This window comes from Pinus tabuliformis, chromosome 2_2 (assembly GCF_031772625.1).
Source record: "Pinus tabuliformis cultivar Carrire ecotype Pingquan chromosome 2_2, CPIR1, whole genome shotgun sequence".
Classification (NCBI taxonomy): Eukaryota; Viridiplantae; Streptophyta; class Pinopsida; order Pinales; family Pinaceae; genus Pinus; species Pinus tabuliformis.
Window position 1 is genome coordinate 877,625,068 of NC_142300.1, and position 21,145 is coordinate 877,646,212.

Sequence of the window (21,145 nt, forward strand, 5' to 3'; positions counted from 1 at the left end):
CTCTAGCTTTTAGCCACGGTCCACTCAAATCCCCTCTCTAAGAGTTAAATAATCATTTCTAATGCCTTTAGAGGAGGTGGCCACCTGTTCTATAATGGAATGGAACCATCGGCACTTGAAATCCCTAGAAATAGTCATTCCCTATTTACACAGAGAAACGCTGACAAACACGGGAAAAATCACCAAATTTTTGTTTATCGGACTTCAATTACTATGAATTCCACCCTAAACTCCTATTGAGTCCACCCATAATTGTTATCGCAAGTCACAATGTCCATGTTTCATGGTTTCTCCTTGTATTTTAAAAATACATTAAAATGCTGAAAATCCCACAAAATGGCCTTATGGCGGATTTGAAATAATATACATTTGCATTTAGAAACCCCTTTCGGGTCTGAATTTCATCGCATCGACACTTCCCTTCATATTTTGTTTGTCAAACGAAATACACGAAATACATAGCAAAATGCCGTTGGGCAGATTTCAAAATATATCAACTTTCGCCTATAGCCCCATCGGGTCCGGCCACCGCATAGCATATATATATATAATGGCCCCGCTCCTTTGCAATGTTCCGATGCAATATCGCGATGCGACTTGTCACAATTGCATATCGCATAAGCCCCAAGCCGTTTGGTAAGCACTCCTCTATAATCGCCGATTGTAATATTGTGATCGCAATTATCACATAACATGTTCCGATATCCTTCACCTGCCACCGCTGATTGCGATTTGCCGATCGAATCTGGACCGTTGATCGGCCAGATCCGCGACTCTTGTTCATTATTGGTTTAAGCCTCCGATAGGCCTTATTTCCACTATTTCTTCATATTTTTGGGTCCCAATAGTGTTTTCTGCCTTTTTAAAGGTTCTTTTTTTGCACTAGTTTTCAGGTTTTTAGAATACTTTGAAGACTTAGAGGGTTTTTAGGACCCATTCTTAGGGGATTTTGCCTCTTTTTCCAAAGGAAAAAGGGTCGCTTCATTTTATGATAACTTCCGCATCCTAAGTCCATTTTTGCCCATTCAAGTCGCAGTAGATTTAGAATGAGACAATCTCTGCAATGGGACTAGTTCCAGGAACTTCCTTGGACTTCCATTTTTCCTCTGTAAGGAACACTTCAACTTAGGAGTCTATCCAAAATCCATTTTGGATCATTATCAATGCGAAAATAACAAGGGTATCTATTTTGGTAAAGAAGAGACTCCACCCATAACTTATTTCTCGAACTTATTTAGCTCAGACAATTGATTTCTTAAAATTGATCTCTCGGATCTCTCATGGCCATCAAATTTTAGGTTACTTTGGAATATATAATTAACATAGGGATGCCCCATGCCCCAAAATGCACCCACAATGTGAATTCTGCCTCCAATATTAAGAGTTTGCAACAACTTCAATTCTATCAACATTCTCTGTCCATATAAATTAGGAACTGATTATTTGGTGTAGATCTTCAAGAAGTCCGGAAGGATACAATGACGTCCAACATGTGTTTTACTATATATTTGAGTAGGTGGGTTTAATGGTTGGTTACTATGACGCTGGGATAATGTGAAGCATGGGCTTCCCATGGAATTCATTGTTACCATGTTGGCATGGGGAGCCCTTCAGTACACAGATGAACTTGCAGTAGTGGGAGAGTTGGAGAACATTAGGGATGCCATTAAGTGGGGAATTTATTATTTCATCAAAGCAAGTGCCATTGAAAATGAATTGTGGGTTCAGGTGAATTAATTACCATTCCAACTAAATTTACTCAAGGATCACAACAAATAACAATGGGTAAAATTAATTATGAAATTTGTCCAAAAATACGCATAGTTTAAGTTTGACGTTTTGTTTTTAGATGGGAGATCCAATTGTTGGGAGAATCTAGAGAGGATGGACACTCTAAGGACTTTGTACAAAATAGATACATCCACTCACGAGACAAAAATTGCAGCACACTGCTGCAACATTGGCTGCTTCCTCCATCGTCTTTGTAGCCATTGACAAACCTTATTCCATTCTCTTGCTCAAAAGAGCTACTTTGGTATAATATTATACCTCTTCTAAAATAATCTTTACTCATTTAAAACAATATGTGATTGCATATTTTATAGATATTTTAGAATTTGATGGTTATATATAGTACAACTCTTTCGTTTTGCTCACCAATATTGCGAAACATATGATGGATAATTCCCTCCCTATTGCTCTATCTTGGGGTATGATGTATCTTTCCCCAACATTATAAATGAAATTATTTTTCCCTTCACACCATTATTTGTTTAAATCACAGAGTGAGTAACTTCATGACCTCTTCTTAGTATTCCTCTACTAACCGGCATACAGGACGAGCTTGCATGCGCAACGATGTGGCTATGTAGAGCAACTAGATTTCCATATACCAAATACATACTCCACCAGAGTGCTTGTACTTGCAATGAGTATGAGTTCAATTGGAATCTCAATTGTGCAGGAGTTCAAATCCAACTGTCTAGCATAAGTCCATATCCACATGAACATATTAATCACCAAATGTTCAAGGATTAAAGCTTTAAGTATGATCACATGACCTTCAACTTGACCATAATAAAATGTTTTAATGGGAAAAGAATAAATAATTGAAAGTAAAAAATTTTAATTACTTAATAGAAATAAGATGTATAATTCATTTATTTCATAATATAAAATTAATATGTGATATTTACAAAAAAATACTAGATTCAATATAATTTATAAATAAAATATTTAAATATGCAATAACTCATATTCTAAAATATATTAATAATAACAAAAAAAATTAATATGATAATATAATCTATAATTAAAATATTTTAACAAATAAAATATTTCAATATATCTATAATCTCCAAAAAAAAAAAAAAAAAAAAAAAAAAAAAAAAAAAAAACTTATATTTCCATATAAAAATATACATGTACTAGTTTCAATGAACTATATAAATTTATGTTTATGAGCACAACCTCCAAAGCTTTGCATTACTAAATTTCACCATATTTATTATTTAGTTATAACACATAATAGTTTTTTTTTTCGAAAATTGATCGTCACGATATTTAACTCTAACTCTATGTAGATATCTTTACCTTAAAACTATTTCGACTTTTTTTTTCCTTGCAATATATGTGCTAAAAGAGCAACCACTAGCATATCGAGTGAACAACCAACCTAGACTCCCCATTATCTACATCTTTTTCACTTATAAAAATTTGCAGCGACAAGAGTGCCCATGAACCATGAAGCTAAGAATTTTAGTTTGGTGTAGATACCTCTCATTGATATGGTGCGTCGCGAGAATCCGATAGGAATATGTTTAATTAAAAATAAAACTGTGCCAGCTCCACTTCACTAACCCACATTTCGTCCATTTTAATTATCTTTTCAAAATGTGATAGAATTGTAAGCTTTAACTATACAATTAACATAAATATTTGACAACTCCATTTCACTAATCCACATTTCGTCCATTTATTGAATTGATAAAATTGCAAGTTTTAACTATGCAATTTTTACAACACAAGCGGTCAAAAGAACCTTATCCATTTATACATTCAAAACTCCAACTTTAAAAATAAAAATTGCATATCTGTGGTCCTTCTTTCGCCATATGCTCTTCGTCTGATCTGTTTCTTTTTTTGGACTGCTCCTCTATGAATACATGTTAGGGTCTCATATAGATCTATCCTTCTCTCTTGGATGTAGCGATTCTGACCTATATAGCTCTTTTCTTTTATGGCCTGTCTGTCGGGCGTTTCTATATAGTTGGTTTTTATTGTATATGAACGCTTCAGCACTGTCCCTTTTGGCCGGTTTGCTGACCAGCTTCATAAGGCTTTATATGTATTCGCTGTTTATATTTACTCAATATAATATCATCAAGATTTTTCCTCTCAAAAAAAAAATCAAATTCTTTAATACATCAATGCCCATATTGTTTTTGAATTTAATATTTGTCTTTTTATTTAATGATCAATTTACTTTTATTTTTAAATTAATGTGTCAAAATGCCCTTCTCAACACCAAAAAAAACAATATTTTTATGAAATTAGTTAAAAAACATAAATTCTCGTGACCTTTTATTTATAACTCTCTTTCATTGGTTTGACTTCTGTGAATTTTATATGTTTTCAAATTATGAACGCTGGGACTGAGGATTTTTATTACGCTGTTCTCAACTCAATCATTTCTCAACTCCCACCCACCTTCCTGTCGGTGGTATTTCCCAACTCCCACCGACTTCCTGTTAGTGATATTTACCCAGAACCTCATGTAAACATTCATTTAGTATTTGAGGCAATTAGGCCATGCTCATTTCCATATCCGCTTTCCTGTGTATGATGTTCCGTGTTAGCCTTACGTAAGCATTCATTTTTAATCTCATGCAACTGTGCCAAGTACCATGTATCAATGCAAAAGAAACCTACGTTATCGAAGAGTGAGGTTCCAAATAAATTATTATGCCAAACTTCACTGCAACCACGTGTTGTGCAATAATAGTCTTCCAGTTCATCCACATGCGGCACATTTTCTCTTATAAATCCTGCTCCTTCCCTTCATAACCTTCAACCTGAGTCGCTGTAACTTAGTTGAAATATTGTGATATCAATTTCTTCTGTGAGGATTCTGTAATTGTGCCAATGGCTCACGTTGAATCTGAGATCAGGAAGGAAAATGCCATCGTAGTTAGAGGAGATGAAGCTTTGAAGATAGTCATGGATATGATGGAATTATATTGCCTCCCTGGCGGCCTCATGGCAATGAAAGATGTGTTGGAGGCAGGAATAGTGGAGGAGACGGGTCAAGTTTGGATAAAGCAGAAGAGTGAGTGTAAACAAAGAAAGCCGACAAACATGTCAAAGTCTCAGGGAATGTGACGTGTAAAGTAGAGAAGTACAAGGTCAAGAACATCAAGGGTGTGATGGCTAGGGATATGATGTTATGGGTTCCCATTTGTGAAATGGAGGTTGACAAGAGAAATCCTGGCAAGCAGGGATCAATATTGAACACGTCAGAGCTCTTCAAAGGGTCTCTGGCAAGTCAGAGAAGTAAGAAGAAAATTTTACTAGTCAAAAAAAATTTAAAAAATGATTTTTGTCATTTAAAAAAAAAATTGGAATAATATCTTAAAATTTTTTAAGAAGTGTTGTCAAATTGTCAATTTTTTTTTTAAATTTCATTTTTCCTGAAATTAGAATTTTAGGAATGAAAAAATTAGAATTTTAAGAATGTTGAATTTGTAAATTTCTTTTCATGTTAAAACTTAAGTCCCATTTTAGAAACTCCCATTTGAAAAACAACAGTTTCCTTTTGAGTTGTTTTTTCTAATTGTGCATATGATGCAAGTTCTTATTACGCCGTCCCTCTGAAATCAACTCCCCTCTCTGCTTACCTGTCATCGTGTAAGCCACGCGATTATATGTTATTGCAACAATTTCAGCCGTTGATCGTTGATTCAAAAGGGTTGTCCAAACGGTTTGGGCGTTTCATTTGGCAGATCGAATAGTTTCATCAGGGCAGCTGAACTGGGCTCTCTAGTGCTACATGCGTCCCACTAACCCTGTTGGCGTGCTTTTCTTGTACTGTCTGTGGGTGGAGTTGATTGATCCCAAGGCTGTACTGAGCAGGCAGCACATTCTCACAAATCCCACATTCTCACAAATCCCGGTGTTCTCAAATCCATCGTTGAGAAAGCGGACATGAGAGAAAGCGATACCGTCCTGGAAATCGGCCCGGGTACTGAAAACCTAACCCTAGAGTTGCTGCAGGCCGCCCACAGAGTCATCGCAGTCGAGATCGATCCCCGGATGATCGAAGTAGTTCACAAACGCATAAAGGGGACCGAAATGGCTCAGAGATTGGAGGTGAGTTCCAATTTCCTTTGCATCTTGTTTTTACATTCATTCACCTTATTTACCTCATTAACAATATGTCAATTCCACATGGATTGTGACTCTTCATGCCCACCCCAAGTTTCAAATCCTCAGAGACATGTTTTCCCTTCATGAGTTGTTGCTTCTATGCACCTGTGTAAGCAGCGGCTCAGGCTCCGGCTCCATGTGGATGGGGCAAGGTGTAGGTCTTCTGCCACAATCACTGAGACATATGTTTTCGAATATCTGTTGTCAGCCTGCTATAGTTCGTTGTGATATTCACATAATGGAAATGGGCATGCTTTCTGCATGACCTGACTTCAGTTCATCGTGATAATCCCATAATGGAGAAGGGTGCGCTTGCTGCATTTGTAAACTGGAAACATCAACCAAAAAAAAATCCTACATTGACAACAATACTGAAGAAGGTTTATTTGTGAAATACCACATACATTAAAACTTTTTCAAATCTTTGCCAATCTGAAAACTGGGTTTAGGGTGAATTTCTCATGCCTATGCGATGAAAACTGGCTATGGGGTGAAGTCCTCATGCTTATGTGATAGCAGCCTTCTTTTCTTCAGTTACTACCTTTCTCCAATCTAATGATGCTTAGAAGTACCTGTGTGCTTTGGGAAGCCATAATCTTGTAACGTACTGCACTTTTTGTCTGGCAATGAAAAATGCCAATTTTGGCAATAAAACACTTCTTTTTTTTGCAAATTTGATGTTGCAGATGGATTCCCTACCCCCTTATGTCCAATTGGGCACCTCAGTATTAAATTTATGCAATTCAAACCTGTAATTCCAAAATTCTGGCAAAATTTCTGCCAGATTTACAAGGAAAATGCACTGGAAAGAGATTCTGTTTACTGCAAGGTTAGCCTAAGCTATGTGCTTTGCAGGTTCCCTTGTGATGTCTTCGTAATTGTCTCTTGCAATTCCTTTTTTGTTCCTTTTGATTGCTGTCTTTGGTGATACCTTATTAATTTTTGGGATTACAATAAATCAAAGTTGCTCTTCTCTAATATGACTATCTCCTTTTTCTTTTATGTTATGGACAGTTGGTGCGAGGGGACATACTATGAACAGACTTGCCAACTTTTGACATATGTGTAGCCAATATACCTTACCAGATATCATCTCCGCTCATCTTCAAGCTTTTGTCCACCATGCCCAAGTTTCGAAGTGCCACCCTCATGCTTCAGAAGGAATTTGGCCACCGCCTCGTGGCAAAGCCTGGTGATTCCCTTTTCAATCGCCTGGCTGTCAATGTGGATCTTCTGGCCAGTACCAAGCTCCTTATGGATGTGAGCAAGAGGCATTTTACGCCATGCCCTAAAGTGGATTCCTCTGTTGTGAGAATCGAACCAAGGGCATGGCCTCCTCCAGTCGACTTGAGTGAATGGAATAGATTCACTCTGATGTGTTTCACCAGAAAGAATAAGACTCTCGGTGCAATCTTCCTGTTCATCAATTTTAATCTTGAAGGCATATATCCCTGCTATTGTTTATTTGCTCCCCAAGATTATCTTCTTTAAAGGCATTTAGAGCATGGATGGCAGCAATTTCTCAACAAACAGTATAGGTACATTTGCATTGTATGAGCAAATGGAGGAAGTTTTCCTTTTTAGTTAAAAGGACGAATCATCTTCGGTTTTTCTTTGCAAGCAATACTTTAAGCAGATAGACGTTTCAATATGAATTAGTTATGTTTTTTCGATCTCTTCATATTTATTTTCTTCAACATGTTTGAAACCTTTTCTTCTGGGAACTATTGTTTTTGCAAATATTTTACCTTGAATCAATTCGTCTCAGCATGCATTCAAGTTAGTTAGAATGGAATCACATAGGTTTCAGCAGTTTAGCCTAGTCGGTTGTCTCATTAGTCAGGACTTATGAGATGTATGTTAAAAGACTGAAACCTGCTTATGTTAAGGTGAATTTGTGCTGAAAACAGTTTTCAATACTCACGGATCAGACCTTGATCCGAAGAAACTTGTGGGTTAATGGAAACTCATGATCACAGATATAACTGAAAAAGGGAAAAGGAAACCCTCCTATTGAACGATTTCCTCTGCGAAGTTTTTCTCAAGCTCTTGTCAAATACAAGGCAAACTCTTACATTCCAGCTTAACAGAGTTCTTCGCAGAACTGAGGTTTTAAACATTTTGTTCGTAACTGACAGGAAAAATATCTTGAAGATGGATCACTTTCAGCTGCATAATTTTTTTAGTGTCTTGTACTCTAAAGTTGGAGTACGAGGGAAAATATTCCTTGCTCATTAAATAAAGCCTCATCTGTGACTCCGTCGGTAACAACCACTCTTTAGAAGGTAGGCCCCGATATAAATACCAACATTTTGAAAGAGAGTCTAAAATCCTGAAAGGCTCTAAAGGATCATAGTGTACAACGGTGACTTCCCCACAAAGATTAGTCTTGCACATTACACAAGACCTGATCGAAGGATTTTCTGCGTAATGAAAAAGGCAATATGGGAGATTCCAATCACGTTCCAAGGCATTTTTTAAAATGTGGATGTGACAAAAGGTTGTTGTGGAACGTGCTGTTTGTATATTTTAACACACTAACACTTTACAACAATGAACTAACAATATTCATGATGAAAATAGCAATAGGGAAGATTTATCTGCATAATGAAAAAGACAATATGGGAGATTCCAATCATGTTCCAAGGCATTTTTTAAAATGTGGACGTGACAAAAGGTTGTTGTGGAAGGTGTTGTTTGTATATGGGAAATTTCTTGATCACTGTGTATAATCCTAATGTTGATAGATATGTCTACTAAGTGGTTCCAGTTAATGGGGCATTGATTTGAGTGGTCAATATATTTTTATTATTTATCAAAGTAATCTTGTGTTGTATTTGTGTTCTTCAATTTATGCCTTACGGCGTTTCCTTTGCAACATCTGATGCAAATGCTAGTTAATTATTATGTCACAATTACCTTTTGATACCATTACATTTGGCAGTTGTTCCCATTTCAAAAACAACAGTTTCTTTTCGAGTTGTTTTTTTTAATTGTGCATATGATAGAAGTTCTTATTAATTATTATGTCACAACTACCCCTTGATACCATTACATTTGGTAGTTTCAATTGAGAGCGACTAGATGTCAATATGGGCCATGTATTAGGTCTGTAATTTCATTGGGTTGTGCTTGAAGGTTGCCTAAAGCGAGGTTTGATGACGATTTAAGTTGGAGAGGAGCATAGATTCATCATTCAGCAAACGACTTTCAAGCAAGGTTTAAGCACGATTTATGCTTGGAGAGGAGCGCATTCAACAAGCTTCCTAACATACTGGATTTGATTTGTTTGCGGATTCCCAATTCCTGGTATGTTTTCATATTAAAAAAGGAGATACCAAAAACATATACACATTTGTACATTCGTTTGTTGAATCCTAAACCTGTTTAGAATTTTACTAAATTTTTTCGTTCATGCAATAAACTTAAATTTGATTGAGCTACTTGTATATTGGCTTGAACGTTTTGGTCACAAAAATTTCCTACAAAATTAATCCTTATCTAAACTGGAGCAGGAATATAGGTCTCCTTTTTATCCATTAATGGTAAATGCATTCGATATATTAGTTGTGGCTCATATCAGACCTGCCTTATATACAACATCCATGGGGTTGTTGTTCCACCATTTTCCTGTGGCTCATATCAGACCTGCCTTATATACAACATCCATGGGGTTGTTGTTCCACCATTTTCCTGTGAAAAAATAAAAAGAAATTTGAAAATAATTTACTGTTGTCAATTGAATTGCTCTTTTTTTTTATGCTTTTCATTATAGAAGTGCGACCTGAATATGTGCCCTTCTAAATGAAATTAAGACCTGCCCTTCAAATTTGATCACTGCTGGCAAGATACATTTCAGAAGCATTGGTGGCCTCACCAGTACTTTCCGGTTGAATACTTTGCCAGGGGAGTAGAAGTAGTAGAATTCATTTTCCAATGTTGTCCTACCGTCGTTGTGCTTTAATATCTGCTGTAATTTGTTTTATGTGGTTAGTGTTATTGGATGAAGTAGGATTTTGTATTGCATTTCCTTTCAAAAGTCTGATGGTGTTATGTAATGCTGCTGTTTGTGTGCTCTGTAATCTGAACTACTCATCATTTGTTTATTGAATTCACGCACTCTCCTTGAAGTATGCACTATATTTGCAACTGAATAATGTCAAAATATCATTGTTTATATTCCTTGCAAGAGGTGCTATTCCTCCTGTTCAATAAATGTTGACTTTCAACTTTTGTAAGGTTATAGCTATCCCACTATCGCTATAGATACAGCCATGCAAAGACTATCGTAATTTATTAGCTATGTTATCCAATAACTCGAAAAAAAATACAGCGATGTAACCACTCACATAATTTATGTTAACCCAACCTAGATCGATGTAGGCGGGAACAGTCATTGTATATTTTGATATAATTATAATAACGCTTTACATTGAACATTGATCCTTTCAGATGAATCACCTGCTCCGGACAAAAGTGTGTGACTATATATTTATCATTGTCTCGCTCGGAGAGAGAGACTACCTTCTAGTTTTGTATACTTCTTTGGTTTGAAAGACGACTAATGCTCTAAGAATTACGTAACCGTGCAGAGTGTTATAAAATCAGTGATACTTGTGAAATTTATTTGATTCTAATAAATATCAGTGAAAGGAATATGTAGTAATCCTTAATAATTTTCATATAGTTTTTTCAATAATATTTGGGTGGTTATTATTGTAAATAAGTGAACATATAGAGATAAATATAAGCATAGCGTTGTTAGTTATTTACTTAGGTTTATATGGAATTTTTTACAATTTGAATTAACTTTCACGAGCCATGTTAATTTGTGAAAACGGATTTATCAAGTATATCATTAAAAATTGAAAATTAATATTTTTTTCCAAATTTTTGGAATGTATAAAAACATTATTTAAAATAAATATAATTATTTTAAAATATTGATTATGTGAATTCCATTATATTAATATGTAACAATAATATATGTTAAATATTTAATAATATTTTAATGAAAATATTATGTGTAGGAATGGTTATATATTATTTGTATGTGAGAATTCTATGTGTATATATGAGAACTCTATTTGTATAGAATATGGTACATGCATATACATAGGTTGCCTAAGTTGATAAATTTTTCTTTATTATTAGGGAATTGCGACATTATTTATAGTTTCAAAAAGTTATTTAAAAGTTATATTTATCTCTAAATTTATTAGATACAAAATGTACAAAATGATTAGGATTATTAGAATTAGGGATTTGGTTAGTTAATAAGTTGTCATTAATTAAAAATAATCATTTTTTCTCTGGCTAACCAAATAATAAATTGGTTTAAGAGTCAATCAATTTGTTACTATGTTGGAGCATGTAGCACCATCTAATCATGAAATTTAGTTTTTCAACCAAAGTTTAATTATGTTATGAATGGCTTCTAATCCAAGATCTTTGACCTTTGCTCCAAATTGCATGTCCTTCTTAATGATAAACAAGTCCCTCTCAAGAAGAAGATACCTTGAATGGAGTGTATGAGAGTTAATGTTCTCATATGCTATCTTTTAAAATTTGTATTTTTTTTAGGCATGTATATTTATTAATAGGGGTTGTATAATTTCAATTAAATGTTTTAGAATATTTTTAGTAGTAGTCACATATCAACCACATAACCTAACATTGAGAGTGTCAACAAGAATTAAAACTATGACCTATGAATAATAGAGGTGCTTTAACAAAGGGAACTCAATCAAGTGAGCCGATGACCTATCAATTGTAGAGGCGCTTTAACAAAGGGAACTCCACCAAGTGAGCTAACCTGCTATTAATAATTTGGTATTAGTTTAATAATAATATAATTTTTAAATGTTTTTTTTTTCAATTTCATTGTAATATTTAGAAATAAATAATAAAAAGTCTTAATTTATATAGGAATATGAAAAAAAAATTCAAATTATGAATGAACTATTTACTATAAATTTATTAACCAATTAAAGGGTATATATACGGTTATGAAAGAAGGGTTAGATCAATTGCTTGAGTTCTAGTTGGTGAAGTACCTTGCCATTGGGAAGTCATGGAGAGTTCTAGTAGTTTAACCTACAATATATAATATTGAGTTGTCTTTAGTGCCATTTTTTAAAAGTTTTTCTGGTGGGTTTTTCAGGTCTAATTTATGTAAAATCTCGCAACAATTTATTAAAATCACAATCTCTATGGGTAACCCCTGCACAATTGAAGTGCCCTAAGGGTTTTTCATGGTGCTGAATCCATATACAGTCAAAAAAACCAGTTTAAACAACACAAATCAAGATTTCACAGGGTTTTTGAATTCATATATACAGTAGAAACCCAGTTTAAACAACACAAATCAAGATTTCATGGGGTTTTTCAGGGTGCTGAATCCATATATACAGTGAAAAAACTAGTTTAAATAACACAAATCAAGATTTCACCTCAAATGGTTTTTCAGGGTTTTGAATCCATATATACAGGGTGCTAAATCCATATATACAGTCAAAAACCAGTTTAAATAACACAAATCCAGATTTCACCTCAAATGGTTTTTCAGGGTTCTGAATCCATATATACAGTCAACAGTTTAAATAAACACAAATCAAGATTTCACCTCAAATGGTTTTTCAGGGTACTAAATCCATATATACTTTCAAAAATCTAGGTTAAATAACGCAAATCAAGATTTCACCTTAAATGGTTTTTCAGGGTTCTAAATCCATATATACAGTCAAAAGACCAGGTTAAATAACAGAAATCAAAATTTCACCTCATTTTTTCTGGAACACCAAAAAGTCCAAAAAATCACACTAAATACAACTCCATATATAATATTTTATTTTCTGTGTAAATTATATATATATATATATATATATATATATATATAAATAATAAAAAAAAACCTTCTAATAAAATTAAAATGTCATATATAAAATATATGTAAAATTTCAAATATATAAATATATATAAACTTTTAAATAAAATTAAAATGTGATATATCAAATATAGTTACGTGTAAGGAAACAGGTTAACGGCCTGGAGTATGCCCTAAAACTGCTTCTGCTTGGCTAAGAGCTCGTCTTCCTCGGACTTAAGGAAACAGGTTAACGGCCCAAGACCCAGAGGCATCTGGCAGGAGTGAAAGCCTGCTCCCTTACGGACCACCAGCGGGTTATTTCAGGTGGCGTGGTTTTCCTTGATAACAGTGATGTGTCAACTGACATTCGCGGATAGCAGCCAGAGATGGTTGTCCTCACTGTTGGTTTGACAAACTGAGTTTGATAGGTTTTTCCACCTTTTGAAAAAAAAAAAAAAAAAAAAAGAGAAAAGAAAAAAAAAGAAAAAAAAAAAAAAAGGTCATATGATCAATAGTGAATATTATAAAGCTCTTAGTATTCACGGAAAGTATTGTGATGAATATAGTGAGTATGGAACTTAAATAATGCAAATACAAACCATATTTTAAACATTCATTTTTATAGATTATCGTGACTATTTATTTTATTTTATTTTTAATAATAAATTTATTTATGAAATAATGGTTAAGAATTTATTAATTTACAAATAATTATTAATTGAATGTTATAATTATATTAATATATTTTATTTTTAAGTGATAGATCACATTTTTATTTTAATAATTATTGTTTAATGAGAGATGATACATTAAGTGGGACGAGATACACTTTAAGTATTATTATAATGATTTTAAGTATTATTATAATGATTAAATATGTCTTTTGGAATTAAGTATGGATGAAGAAAATATTGTCCTACCAAACCAAGTTAGGGACAAGAATATGATAATGAAACATTATAAATTATTAATGTTATAAATAAATTATCTAATCATATATAAGAACAATAATACATGACATAGGGCTATTGTGGTGGTATGATGTAATGTCTCTATTTGACTTTCTATTAAATTGTAATAAATTATATTCAGAGTTGAGTTATCTCTATATGGAAATTTAGTTAGCATGAAAATTTGAAGTAAATAAATAAAAAATAAATAAAAAAATACATGGTAGATATACTTTATTTTAATTATTGATGATGCCAAGTAGCTAAGAGAGACATGATATCCTACATTGATAATAATATAATAAGCGTGGAATAGTAAGGAGGATTAAGGATTCATCTCGTAAATAATTTCCTTTCCAAAACCATCCTCATTTTCATATTTGAATTGGAATATCCCACTCATTTTACCTATTCTCAAATCTTTAAATATGAAAATTAGTCGGTTCAAGTGTCCTCTCCAAAAATTTATTAAGCATAGGCATATAGACAATGAAAAAAATATCTCCATGGAAAATTATGGGTAATCCAAACTTAAATGAAAAGGGAGAAAATCATGATTTTAATGGCATAAATGTGTGGAAGAGAGTTGAAGTTGCATGTAGATGTAGATAAGAGGGAAAGGGGATCCACTCACAAGAAGAGCCTATGACTCTGAGATACCAACTTATAACTTTGGATTGGACCCTAAAATCATGTGTGGATGTCACTGTGAAAATTAAAGTAACGAACAAAAAAGGATAGGGCTTCATTGGGTGCACAAGAATGAGTTGTAAAGAGGAGCTACGTGAGGGCTTAAGGGAGCACTACTTGAGGGACTATGTAAATGTGAGGAGAACTCACTCTTATGCTAGGTAGATCAAGTCAAAGTGGTGCCTACCACATTGTGCGATTCTTCAAAACCAGTGAGGAGTTTACCTTATGGGGTTATTCATTGACAAATTATCTTTATTGAAAATTATCTAAGAGTATTCAAAATTTCCCCTTGTGGTATCATTCTTTAGCTAGGGAGTGGCTAACTGTAGTGAGGATTAATGAAACCAACCCCACAATGGAATGGATAAGTGCTCACTCTTAATTAGTTTGTTGAGTAACTTGTAAATTCAAATAATTGGTTTTATCTTCGTATGAAATTTATTTACAACCTATTTTATTTTATGTGTTATACATGCTTCTGCAAGTCTACCAAAGAATCCAATCACACCTAAGAGTGTTATGTACTCTTAGGTTGGTGCATGTCTGTAGGGAAGCCAACAAAGTTGCAGACTGGCTTGCCAATCAGGGGGTTCAAAACAAACATATTGACTTGTGCTACTAGTGGGAGGAGGTAACAGATGACAGGATGAAGAAGGAATGCTCATCTCGGGCCCTCAGTGACAGACATCAGTTCCAAGAAAATTCAACAGACGATGTTTTATCTCATGTCAATGATGAATAAGTTCACTTCGGACAGTTTATCAGAGGATAGACATTGTCGGTTCTCTAAGAGTAGTTATAGAAAAAAAGGCGGAAATCGTGATAGTAGTTATCTGCTCTCAGGAGAAGGGATTCCTTGTGAGACGAGTGCCACAGAGTGTCAACTCTACTCTTATGGCATTCCTTGTAGGAGGCCTCCCTTCCGGCAAGGTCTTCCTCATTTAATGCGGTAGAGGTCAATGGAAGAAATTACCAGGGTGAATAACTGCTTGGAATACACCACCTGGTCAGGGCGCTCTCTGTGGTTTTCTTGGATGACAAGCGATGCCATTCAGCTTACGCCATGTGGAGGTGGGAGAACAATGTTTACTGCCTTCTTTGTTGGGTATTCCATGAGTGGATGTGCGTTCCGATTTGTTTTCTGGCCGTCAGATCCAGAGGAGGTAGATCTACGACCACCTTTTGGGTGTGCATGTTGGTGGGCCCGAACAGAAAAAACCACCAATGGTTTACCACCTTCATTTGGTGCTTTTTATTCCAAAGTTGGCTTTTTCCAAAAGCCAGCAATTCCACTCAGGTTGCTACATGTGGCGAAGGACTGGAAATGTAAACCGCCTTCATTGCGTGTTATACTGCGGGCTTTTAAGTCATGCAATTTGACCACCAGTCATTGGATCTGAAGTTTTAGATCAACAGTCAGTTTTGATCATGCATCTTGAGGTTTTCTGTGGGCTTGGACTCCGCATGGGTTGACTTTTGACCGCGGGATCGTTAGGTGTCAGTTTTTCGGTGAGTTTTGGGTTGTCCGCTTTTGGTTCCTGGCCAGTCCTGACTTTGTTCCGGTTTGTTTTTCGGAGATTTTTTCGGTTCTTGGAGTATCTCCACTCTCCCTTTGTGGAAGTCTGAGCCTCTGTGTTTACACTTTCCCTTTGTGGGAGTTTGTTGTATCCTGTGTAAAATTTGTATTTTTTTCCTAAGTTAATAGAAGGACTGTCTCTTGCTTTAGCAAAAAAAGAAAAACAGAGGTTAATGAATTAGATAACTTTGGAGAAAAATAAAAGTAAGTGAAGAAATAATTTTGGATAAAACATTAAACTCAATATCGTTTGTTACAAAAGGTAAGAGTTTATTGAGATGTGTTTGTGCACATTTTATTCCATCTTTAACTTATAAAACCAAATAAGCAAGATAAATTACAATGTCTAGTATCTTTATATTAAATAATTTACATATATGATAGAAATAAAATAAATAATATTTTTAAAAAGATAATTATTGTTAAAAATTGTGTACTTAACTTTAAATTTATACTCATCTTAATTCTATGGCAAATAAATAATCTATGCTAGAATCTCTATGTCGAAAAAATCAAATTGATATGACGTATCTTGTGCCATCTAAATCACGTGGCAAATAATTTATATGTAATAACATCTCTAATATAAAAAATTACAATATCTAGTATATTAAAATAACAAATTTGGTTACACAAAAGCTTAAGTGTGAGAGCAAAATATTTCGAAAAAATAATTTTTTATTTTATCTTTTTAAGTTATGATTAAAATTGTGAAGACAAAAGAGATTTTGTTTCCTTTTTTTTTTTTTTTATTGAAGGGTTGACTAAAATTTTATTTTCTATATTGCATCGTGATCTAAAATTAAATTGTGAAAATATATAATATAGAGAAAGTTTATTGAAGAAAATGATTAAACCAAGTTCATTCCATAATAAAAATAGATGAAGAGATTATATATATATATATATAGATATATATATATAATAAAAATTTCATAAATAAAAATTTGTAAGTTTGAAAGTATGATTTGATAGTACATTGTAATCATAGAGTTGGTACAGATTGTACAATTGTAATAAAAATAGATGAAGAGAATATATATATATAAATTTTCATAAATCAAAATTTGTAAATTTGAAAGTATGATTTGATAGTACATTGTATAATCATAGAGTTGGTACAGATAGTACTAATTATAGTACGAGTGTCAATTTTATTTATTTATTTTTTAAGTTATATTTTATATTTCTTTTTTATTTCTCAAGAATAAACCTCATAAAAATAGTCAAATCATTAATTTTAACCAATCTAAAAATAGGTTTTTTGAATTTCAAAATTTAAATTTTTCTTTTAATTCTTACAATATTCATTTTAACACAATATTTTTGATTAACTTTATAAAATTATAGGAAAAAAATTGAAAAGCTAAAAGGTCAAAAAGTTTCGAAAAAAAACAATTGCAATATGAACTTGCCTATCTGCAAGTTTAATAACATGGCCTATAATGCAAAATTTGACTCTTACTTGATCTTTACCTTGAGTGATGAGATTAATAATGACATGAAGAAGGTTTGCTATATCTAATAGGTATGGAAAATTCCATGTCCATTTCCACGTTTCGTGGGATACAGATTCTATTTCTATTTCTACATTTGGATGTAGTTTAAAATTTTATTTTTTTCCCCAGATGTGGGTGACACAAACGAATTAAATAATAGTCATGACAGATTGTAGGACCAGGTACTGCCAACTACAGGGCAGCGTGGCTTCCCAGGTTCTCACCTTGCGCAAGAGGGATAGTGTTATTAAGGATGGATACAGTAGGGATTTTGCATTAATGAAGTGTGTTGTTCAATTCGAAACTGTGGTTGTTATAAGCATGGAAATCCTGTATGTTCTCATCACACCTCGCGCTCAGTCTTATTGTTCCGGGCCCCGGTTTGCTGTGGTTTTGGGTGACAGGCAGAACCTTGCAAACAGAGGCAAGCTCCAGGCCGACTCTCTATTTTTCTGGAAGAGGTGCTATTATGCTAAGGTTCCCCATGGCAGGATGAGCAAGGCTTTAAGGGGTAAGCTTTCTAAAGCTCTTGAATTTAGAACTGGACGTGTTGCATCCCCTTCTTGGGCATTCTCTGTGAATTTGATTTGGTCTCTGTGTCAATCTTTTTATCCCCCTGTTGCTGTCTCTGGTTTCTCTGTGCCTTCCCCTTTGCTCTTCAGAATGGTTCGCCAAGGTGGGAGGAATTGATCCAGGGGGGCAACTTGGAAGCAGCAAACATCCAACTGCTAGTCATTCTGTGGATCCTGAACAGTCACCTATAAATCTTCCCTCCTCTCATGTGGATGCACCTCCTCCAAGCCCTGTGCGTAGGCCAATTCCAAATAGTGCTTTCCAAACCACGCATTTCAAATTCCAAAGCAATCTGAATAGGCCTCTGATTACTGCTCACATCACTATAATCCTTTCGGAAGAGGAAAATCAAATCTCCCCCCTGTCATGCCTGGCTCCTGATCCTTCTCAAAGTAGTGAGCATTTAATGGATGAGGGAAGCCTGGAGAATCAGACGAATGATAAGTTCGATTAGGATGAAATTCCCAGAAGCATTCCGCCTCTTGAAGACATAAGTCCAGTGGCCAGGGAAGGGACTTTTGGAGCTACAAGTCATTCCTTGGCGAACCCAGCAAGCGAGACGGGTGGCAATGAAAATTTGAGGATTGGCAGCGCGTGTCTGGTAGCGGAGAAGACTCCTGGTGAGGATGTGGGAGTCTAATTCCACCTGGGTCTGTTTTTTCTCCCTTTTTTGGTTTTGATATTGCTCAGATGACCAATTCCAGGCAACTCTGCTCACAATCAAAGTTCAGCATCTTCAACCTGTTGTTTTGGCTTTCCTTCAAGGAAGTGGTTGTTTATTCACCGGCTAGTTTGCCAAGTACTTAAGCTTTTTTTCTCTCAATGTCTCTATCTACGTTCTACGAGTCTATCTCTGGGTTCTATATATGTCTTCTAGCTCTTTGTAACTGGTCTCCCCAGGTTCTTTTTGTATGGGGGCAGTTCTGTTGTGTTGAGTGCTCTCGGGTTTTGTTCTCTGAGGCCTCGACTCCTTGTAAAATTATTCCTCTTTTCAGTTAATAGATTTTAGTCTTTGCAGAGAAAAAAAAATGATTTTTCGGGTTTGTTTTGAAATGTGGCAATATTGTGTTATTGATGAAATTATAATTGTTTAAATTATATTTTTAAAATAAAAATAAATTGAAAATTATAAAAATTTAAAATAATTGAAAATTTTAAAATAATTGAAAATTTTAAAATAATTATTTTATAATTTAATATCATATTTATAATTTTATTTTTTTAATTTTATTTTTTAATTATTATTATTATTATTATTATTTTTCTAAAAATATTTCATCTAAATAGTAAAGTAAAACAAGTTGTAATCTATATTTAAGAAAAAATTACAAGAAGTTACTTTCCTAGAATACACCCAAAAAAATGTTGTCAACTTGTGGTGAGAGAGATCATAATCCACATCGAAGCATTGATGTGATGTATTTGGCAATTTGAGTGTAGATAGTTGTCTTTTTGTCTTGATATCAATTTAACAAAAGAGATATCAGAAATGATATATATCACAATGTATACTAACATAACCACATTTACTAATGGGGTTCATATATGCTGATTGTCACCATTTTCATATGCTGATTAGTGCATAAAAATTGGAAAATGTCGTTGATCGACATATATCAACCACAATAGTAATGTGGTTATGCTAGTTAAAGTCAACATGCATGAAGTGGATTCATTGACCATTGTTTATGGGGATTGATTAGGTTGATTAAGGTTGACCATGGTCAAGCTTATATCAATGTTAATGCTAATGTTACATCAATGTTAGAAGAATGGTTGTATTAATGGTTGAGATAGCTGATGAAGTTGACCATGGTTGAAGATGGTTGACCATCATTAACCATATCCAACTATAGAGATCATGATTGACCACTATGGTTGACCATATTCGACCATTCTAACCATGGTTCACCATTAGCATTTGGTGGAGCATGCAATGTTCTAGGTTGACAATGGTTGACCAAAGATGACCATGGTTGACTATGCTTGATCATGGTTGGCCATGGTTGATTCTGGTTGACCATATTCAACCATAAAGTCATTGATCTTGGTTGATCATGGTTAACGATATTCAAACATGGTTGATCATGGTTGACCATTATCAACCATGGTTGAACATGGTTGACCATTGCTAACCAACGTTAACCATGGTTGATCATGGGTGATCATGAATGACCATGGTTGATCATGGTTGACCATATTTAACCATGGTTGACCAAAGTTGACCATGGTTGATCATGGTTGTCCATAGACAAGTTGATTGACCTTTATGATCAGGGTTGGTAATGGTTGACCATGGTTGGCCATAGTTGATCATGGTTGACCAAATTCAACTAGAGTGACCTTGATCATGCTTCATCATGGTTGACAAAATTCAACCATGGTTAGTTATGGTTGATCATGGTTGATCATGGGTGACTGTGGTTGACCATGGTTAATCATGGGTGACCATGGTTGACCATGGTTAACCATGGTTGATCATGATAGGTGATGCTTGACCATTCTTGGTAGATCACAATAGACGATGCTTGACCATGCTTAACCATGCTTGGTAGATCATGGTAGATGATGCTTGACCATGCTTAACCATAAAAACATTAAACATGGTTGACCATGGTTGATCAGGTTTGAACATGGTAGATCATGGTTGATGATGGTTGACATTAATTGACCATGGTTAACCATGGTTGGTCATGGATGACCATTATTGGGCCTCCAACTTATCATGATTTTATTGATCAAACCATCCATTTTCGCATCATTCCATTCACCCATTGTTAGTATTTTTAACTATATTTCTCCATAAACTGACCAAATTCACGCTTTCATGTTTACATGGCTTATTATTATTATTTCTATTATTTTAAATGAATTAAGAAGAAATTTGCTTGGTTTTACTAATGATAGTTTGGCCAATTTAAGTTTCTACAGTTTAGTCAAGTTTCCATAGCTATCTCCATGGTTGGGGTAGTAGCACCACTCTAGATGGAAATATGACACTTGGACTTGGTTTATAGAAGCTCCAATATGGATTTGTATTCATCAAAATCCACCTATCTCG

General features: G+C 34.3%; 1 pseudogene; it reads left to right on the plus strand.

The window, feature by feature from the left end:
- The first annotated feature begins 4,644 nt into the window (after positions 1-4,644).
- On the plus strand, positions 4,645-9,889 carry LOC149195799 (uncharacterized; annotated as a pseudogene).
- The last annotated feature ends 11,256 nt before the right edge of the window (positions 9,890-21,145 follow it).